The sequence below is a fragment of the Sciurus vulgaris genome (assembly GCF_902686455.1).
Source record: "Sciurus vulgaris genome assembly, chromosome: 3".
Classification (NCBI taxonomy): Eukaryota; Metazoa; Chordata; class Mammalia; order Rodentia; family Sciuridae; genus Sciurus; species Sciurus vulgaris.
Window position 1 is genome coordinate 46,499,959 of NC_136463.1, and position 6,126 is coordinate 46,506,084.

A 6,126-nucleotide genomic window follows, 5' to 3' on the forward strand; every position below is an offset into this window, starting at 1 on the left:
TAAAAAAAAAAAAAATAATAATGATACCTGGATACCCTCCCATAACAATTAAATCAGGATCACTCATTTTTAAAAAACATACCAGGTGTTTCCCCCCCCCCCCCCCCCCCCAGGTGGTTTTAATGGACATCCAGTGTTAGGAACCAGTAGCTCTGTTTGCAAGTATCAGAATAGAATACTTCAATTTGTAGCTACTTAATGATTGATTATATTTCTAGTAATTTCTTTAGGAATAAAAGGTACTTGGTATTTCTTAATTGGAAAGTAGTAACAGTCTGCCTTTTTTCTTTTTTAAAAAATCTAGTAGTTTAAATGTAAACTTTAATGTTTCATCTTTCTGCTCCCTTTGCCTTTAAAACTTGCAAAAATAGTGTTTATTCTTTGGAAAAGCATGTTTAAAATTACAGATGAGAAATATTGTCATTGATAATTACATGCTGTCTTAATAAGGTCACTTTATCCTTTCCTGTAATGCTAGATTATAGTGGCCTCATTCTTTAAAAGTTTGATGATTCAGATGCATGTTTTTTTTTTCCTTTGTCATTTTTCCTCCTAAAATTTTTAGGTCTTTTTTAATTATTTTTTTTCATGCTCAATTACTTAAGTAGTTTGGTTCAAGTACTTTGTTTATAATTAAAATGAATATTATAGCATTTAGTAGAAAAAATAGTATGGCTTATCTGGAAAGAACATCAGCATGACTTGTTATAGACTTAAAAGAATACATGTTGTGAATATTTTATATTGTGGAATGATCATTGAAATATCAAGGCCTCTAATAATTGTATTTCCTGAATAAATGTATGTTTAAGCATTTTCTAACTTATAGTTTGTTGTTTACTCTGCGAGCAGTCTGGTTTTGTAGTTTTTATTGTCCAAAATTCACTAATGTTTCTTTAAAGTTGTTTTAGTAATAGTTAAATAGGGGATAAAAACAAATTACTTGCTTTCTCATTGCTTTTCAGGAACTTTAAAACTAATTTGTATGTGGACATGATTTTTAAAAATACTGGCAAATGATATGCTTCTACTTTTTTAGTTTGAGATAATATTTCTCCAAAATGGATGTCGAATAACACTTTTTCAACAGATGACTTCATTTATCAATTTAATTCTGATTCTTAGCTTATTTAAAATAAATTTGTATGTTATGTCCTTGTTCAAAAAAAGGAGTAAATTCTAAAACCTTTGGCGAAAAAATATAGGTCTCCTGTAAAACAGATCACGATTTTTGAAAAATTGGATCTCTAGTGTCAAAAGCAGTGCCTGGCATGTTCTGGCCCCTCAACAAATAAGGATTGAATAAATATATCTGACTTTCCAGTAGAAGAGCAGTCTATGAGAAGAAAATGTAATGATATTTTAATTTGTAAAATATAAAACTTTGAATCTAGACTTTTACATTTTATGTAAGTATTGTGTAAATGAGGCAAAATAAGTGAATTATAAGTAAAAAAGACCTCAAGGAAAGTATTTCAGGAGAAAGAAAATTCCAGGAAGATGCTTCAAGATGTAAAAGAAGACTAAAAATAATTTACTTTAGAGTTTATTAGTTTATTATCTTCTTAATAAGCAAGAATAAGAGATAGTGAGGCAGGGTGGCACCAGTTGCTTACATAGTAATCCGACACTAAAATTTTAGATGATATCATTGGGGATGAGTGTGGGAAGGAGAAATAAGAAAATGAGTAGTTAAGTTACTTGTCTCAATCAGGGAGAGAATGTACACATTCACAAACTTAAACAAATGTAGAAAGTTGTGAAACAGGCATACACTTTAAGAGATTAGGTTTAAGCAGTGGGGACTAAAAATTGATTGTATAATATTCAAGCCCAGAGAAAATAAATGATTATTTGATATAAATGCAGACAAGAGGAAAATGAGAAACAAAAAGAAATCTTGGTTAGCAGAAAACACAAAACAGGATCTGCTATATCACTTATCACAATAAATGGGAATGGATCAAATCTACCCATTAAAAGGCAGAGAATCTCAGTTTGAAATAAAAACAGATAAACAACAAAATGAAGACCAGCAATATACTCTTTACAAAATGCACTTTTAAAGTCAAGCAATCAGAAAAAAAAGATTAAAAACAAAGTAATGGCAAAAAGTGGTAGAGCATGTGCTTAGCATGTGTGAGACCCTAAGTTCGATCCCCAGCACCACCAGAAACCAAATGAAAAAGTATCTCAGGCAAATATATGAACTAAAAGTAAAGTCAGATAACAATTTTATTATTAATAAAATGAAGTTAAAGATGAAAACATCATAATGGGCAAAAGATAGACATTATATACTTGTAAAATGATTAATGAGAAGGATCATCTATTGTATTTGTCCATATTTCTATCCTTCCCATTGTTCTTTGCTCCTTCTTGATGCTCCATGATTAGCTGCCTATTTGAAGAATGTTACCATTCTTTATTGGTAAGTCTGATAGAAGCTTATTATTTTAGCTTCCATTCATTTGAGAATATCTAACTTTCTTCTTCACTCCTAAAGTTTAGTTTCAATAGATATGCAATTCATGTTTGACAATTCTTTTCTTTAAAGTTGACAGCACTTGAAAATATTTTATTTCCTTTTTGCTTTCATGATTTCAAGTGGGAAATCCACTGTCATTCAAATTGGTGTTCCCCCATAAGTAATGTCATGTTTCCATTTTTGTTAAGATAATTTTCATCGTCTTTTGTTTAATAGCATTTTAATGTGCTTCCATAAAAATGTATTTAATTTGGGATTCATCTTCTGGAATCTGTAAGGTTATGTCTTTCTACAAATGTGAGACATTATCTACAATTCTTCTTCTGAATATGCTGTCAGACCTGCTCTCTTTTTCATCTCTTTCTGAGACTCTATCATGAGATGGTTGGATCTTCTTTCATTGTCCCCATAACAGCTTGAGACTCTTCATATTTAAGTCTACTTTCTTTCTGTTGTTCAGATTGGGTAAATTCTATTGATCCATTCAATGTTAATTGATTCTATTATCTGTCATCTTCACTCTACTATCAATGATAGTTTAATCATCAGCCCTGTTTTGGTCTGCAGCTCCCACTGGTCTATGCTGGTACTGTCTGAGTGGTTGGAAGGATTTTTCCCACATTGGTCCATGAGGACCAACCCATGAGAAAGATCTATGTGTTGGAATTCTCAGCTGCTATTGTTACTCAACTACATGTGATATATGCGTATGGCTGGGAGAGTGGGAATTCCCAGCTGTGGCTGAGCCAGTGATTGCTGTGGTAGGATCCCCCTTTTTGGTGCTTCCCATTTACCTGTATTCTGGATGAGAAATATCTTAGGCCTAGTTGGGAAGAAAAATACTTCCCCTGACTGCTTATTGTCAGTAGACCTTCCAACCCCTGTCCCTTCACCTGGAATTGTCCCTGAGACTGCACCACATTCTACCACTAGCATTGGGGTGTAGTAGGATGCGTTGTTACCATGATGTTCCTCTAGTCCTGGGATCTCTTTCTGCCTACTCCATCTTACTTTTTCTACTCTTGGAGTTCCTATATGTTATTTCTAGTATTTATACTGCACTTGGCAGGAAGAAAAAAGGAGAAATAAGTCTACACCATCTTGTCTGGATCCATTTGTACTTATGAAAAGAATGAGAGATCAAGAAAGCATTTTAGTGACTGGCAGATAAATCAATATTCATAATAGAAAACTTTTAAATAACTTCTTAGAAACTGATAAAGTAGACAAAAGAAGAGTTTAAGACAACTTAATAGTAAGAATTTCAAAGTAATAAATCTATATGCAATTGCCCATGAAACAGAGAATATATATATTCTTTTCTAGCACACATGCATTATTGAAAACATGTGACCATATGCTAAAGCACAGGTATCTCAATGAATTTAAAATAATTAACATCCAAACCTGTTTCTACATGTATTATAGATTATAGAAATATAACACAAACCTCAAATGTAATTTAAATATTTTCAAACCTATATTTTAAAAGTATACTTAACCCAACATATTTTTATTTTAACTTATTAGTATTATTTAATTAATATTTTTATTTTAACTTGAGATCAATATAAAACATTAGTAAGATATTTTACATTTTTGGTGCTAAATCAAAGTATTTTGTGTATTTTAGACTTATAGGACTTCTCAATTTGGACTAGGTACATTTCAAGGACCCATGTTACACATATGGTTATTGGTTACCACATTGGGCACTAAAGAGAACTTTGATTATGTGCTCTTTGATTAAAGGAAACTAAAATTTCTCTATTTCTTAATATTAACAGCAAAAGATAATGTAACACTAAATAAACTTTGTGTTGAGAAAATAATGGGAAAAATTAGGAAATAAAATTGAATTATGATGAGAAAATTTATTCAAAATATGTAGGACATGGAAGAGTACTTAAAGGAAAGTATATAATTTCAAATATATTTAAGAAAAATTGGGAACAAAAGAGTCATGGAGGTCCATTAAAGAAGTTTTAAAAAGAACAGATTAAGCCAAAGAAACAAGAAAGATAGAAATAATAAATGGTCAAAATTGGTGAAGTAATGTGTACAAAACCAATAGATTCACAAAATCAAAAGCTTATTCAATGAATAGATTTATAAACCTCAAGTGAGAATGATAAGGTCATCCTCTAAAAATTCTACCAAACTTTCAAGGGATAAAGTTTATCTTATAGAAGGCATTTCCCCCACTCACATCCAGGAGCACTTTGACACACAGGTACATCCTTATCCCTTTTTATTTTCTATATTTTAACTTTTTTCTCCTGTAATCCCAGCACTTTGGGACTCTGGAGCAGGAGGATCAAAAGTTCAAGGCCAGCTTCAGCAACTTAGTGAGGTCCTAAGCAGCAAGACACTGTCTCAAAAGGTGTTTTTAAACAACTACAGATGAATAAAAACAGCTAAAGATGTCAAATTCTTTTCAGTAATATTGTATAACTCTGATTATATGGCTAAGAATACTACAGTGTAAGAAAAGGAAAATTTTTATAACAATTTTACTCATATATATATAGGTGCAAAAATCCTGAATTAAATTATATCATGACAAATAGGGTTTAACCTCAGAAAATGTAGCCACAAAATTTATTACATTAGCCAGGCATGGGTGGCACACATCTGTAATCCCAGTGACTTGGGAGGCTGAGACAGGAGGATAACAAGGTCAAGGCCAGCCTTAGCAATTTAGCAAGGCTCTAAACAATGTAACAAGACCCTTCTCAAAATTAAAAAAATAAAACAGGGTGGGGATGTGGCACAGTGGTTAAATATCCCTGGGTTCAATCCCTGTTCCCCTGAATTAAAGGACACTAAAAGAGAAAAGTCAAATAACAAACTTGGTAAAAACAAAAATCATTTGATAAAATACATGATCTATTAATGACTTACTTTTAAAAATAACCCAGATTACTTTTTCAATTTGATAAAATTTATGTACCAAAAGCTTAGAGAAAATGTGAATTTAACAGAGAAGCTTAGGAATGTTCTCTTTAAGCTGCTGTTTAATATAGTACATGAGGATCTGTCCCATACAATAACAACAACAACAACAAAAAGACAAGCATAAAAAAAGGGTGGGGGCTAGAAGGCTGAAAGATAAGAGACAAAATTTGTTTAGCTAAGGTTGGACAGACAGTCTCAGTAGTGTTTAAAAGACTAGACCCTAAAGCAAAGTGACCAGTTTTAAATTTAAAATTTTGGCTCTGTTGCTTGCTCTTTGATGTCAAGCATGTTCCTTAACCTCTCTGTACCTGAGTTTCTCTCATCTGTAAAGAAGATACAATAGGAGATCCAAGATGGTAGACTAGAGGGAGGCTTCGTTCTTTGTCACGCCGTAACTCTGGTTTCAAGCAGAGGATATCTGTTTCTTGGTGAGGCAGTTTTGCTGCTTATCGATCCCCTGCTGTTTACCCCATTTGTCTACTGTGATCACCTGCAGTCTGCCAGCATATCAATGCCTTTTTTGAGTGCAGATTGCTCACTGTCAGGCACCTATCATCTGCCATTTGCCTGCCTCTGGCCGGTCCATCGCCTGACTTAAACGTAGCCATCATCCAACGCATGAGGCTCACCTCCCGATTGTCCAACAATAGTCAGCAAACTGATCACCTCACTGACTGCCA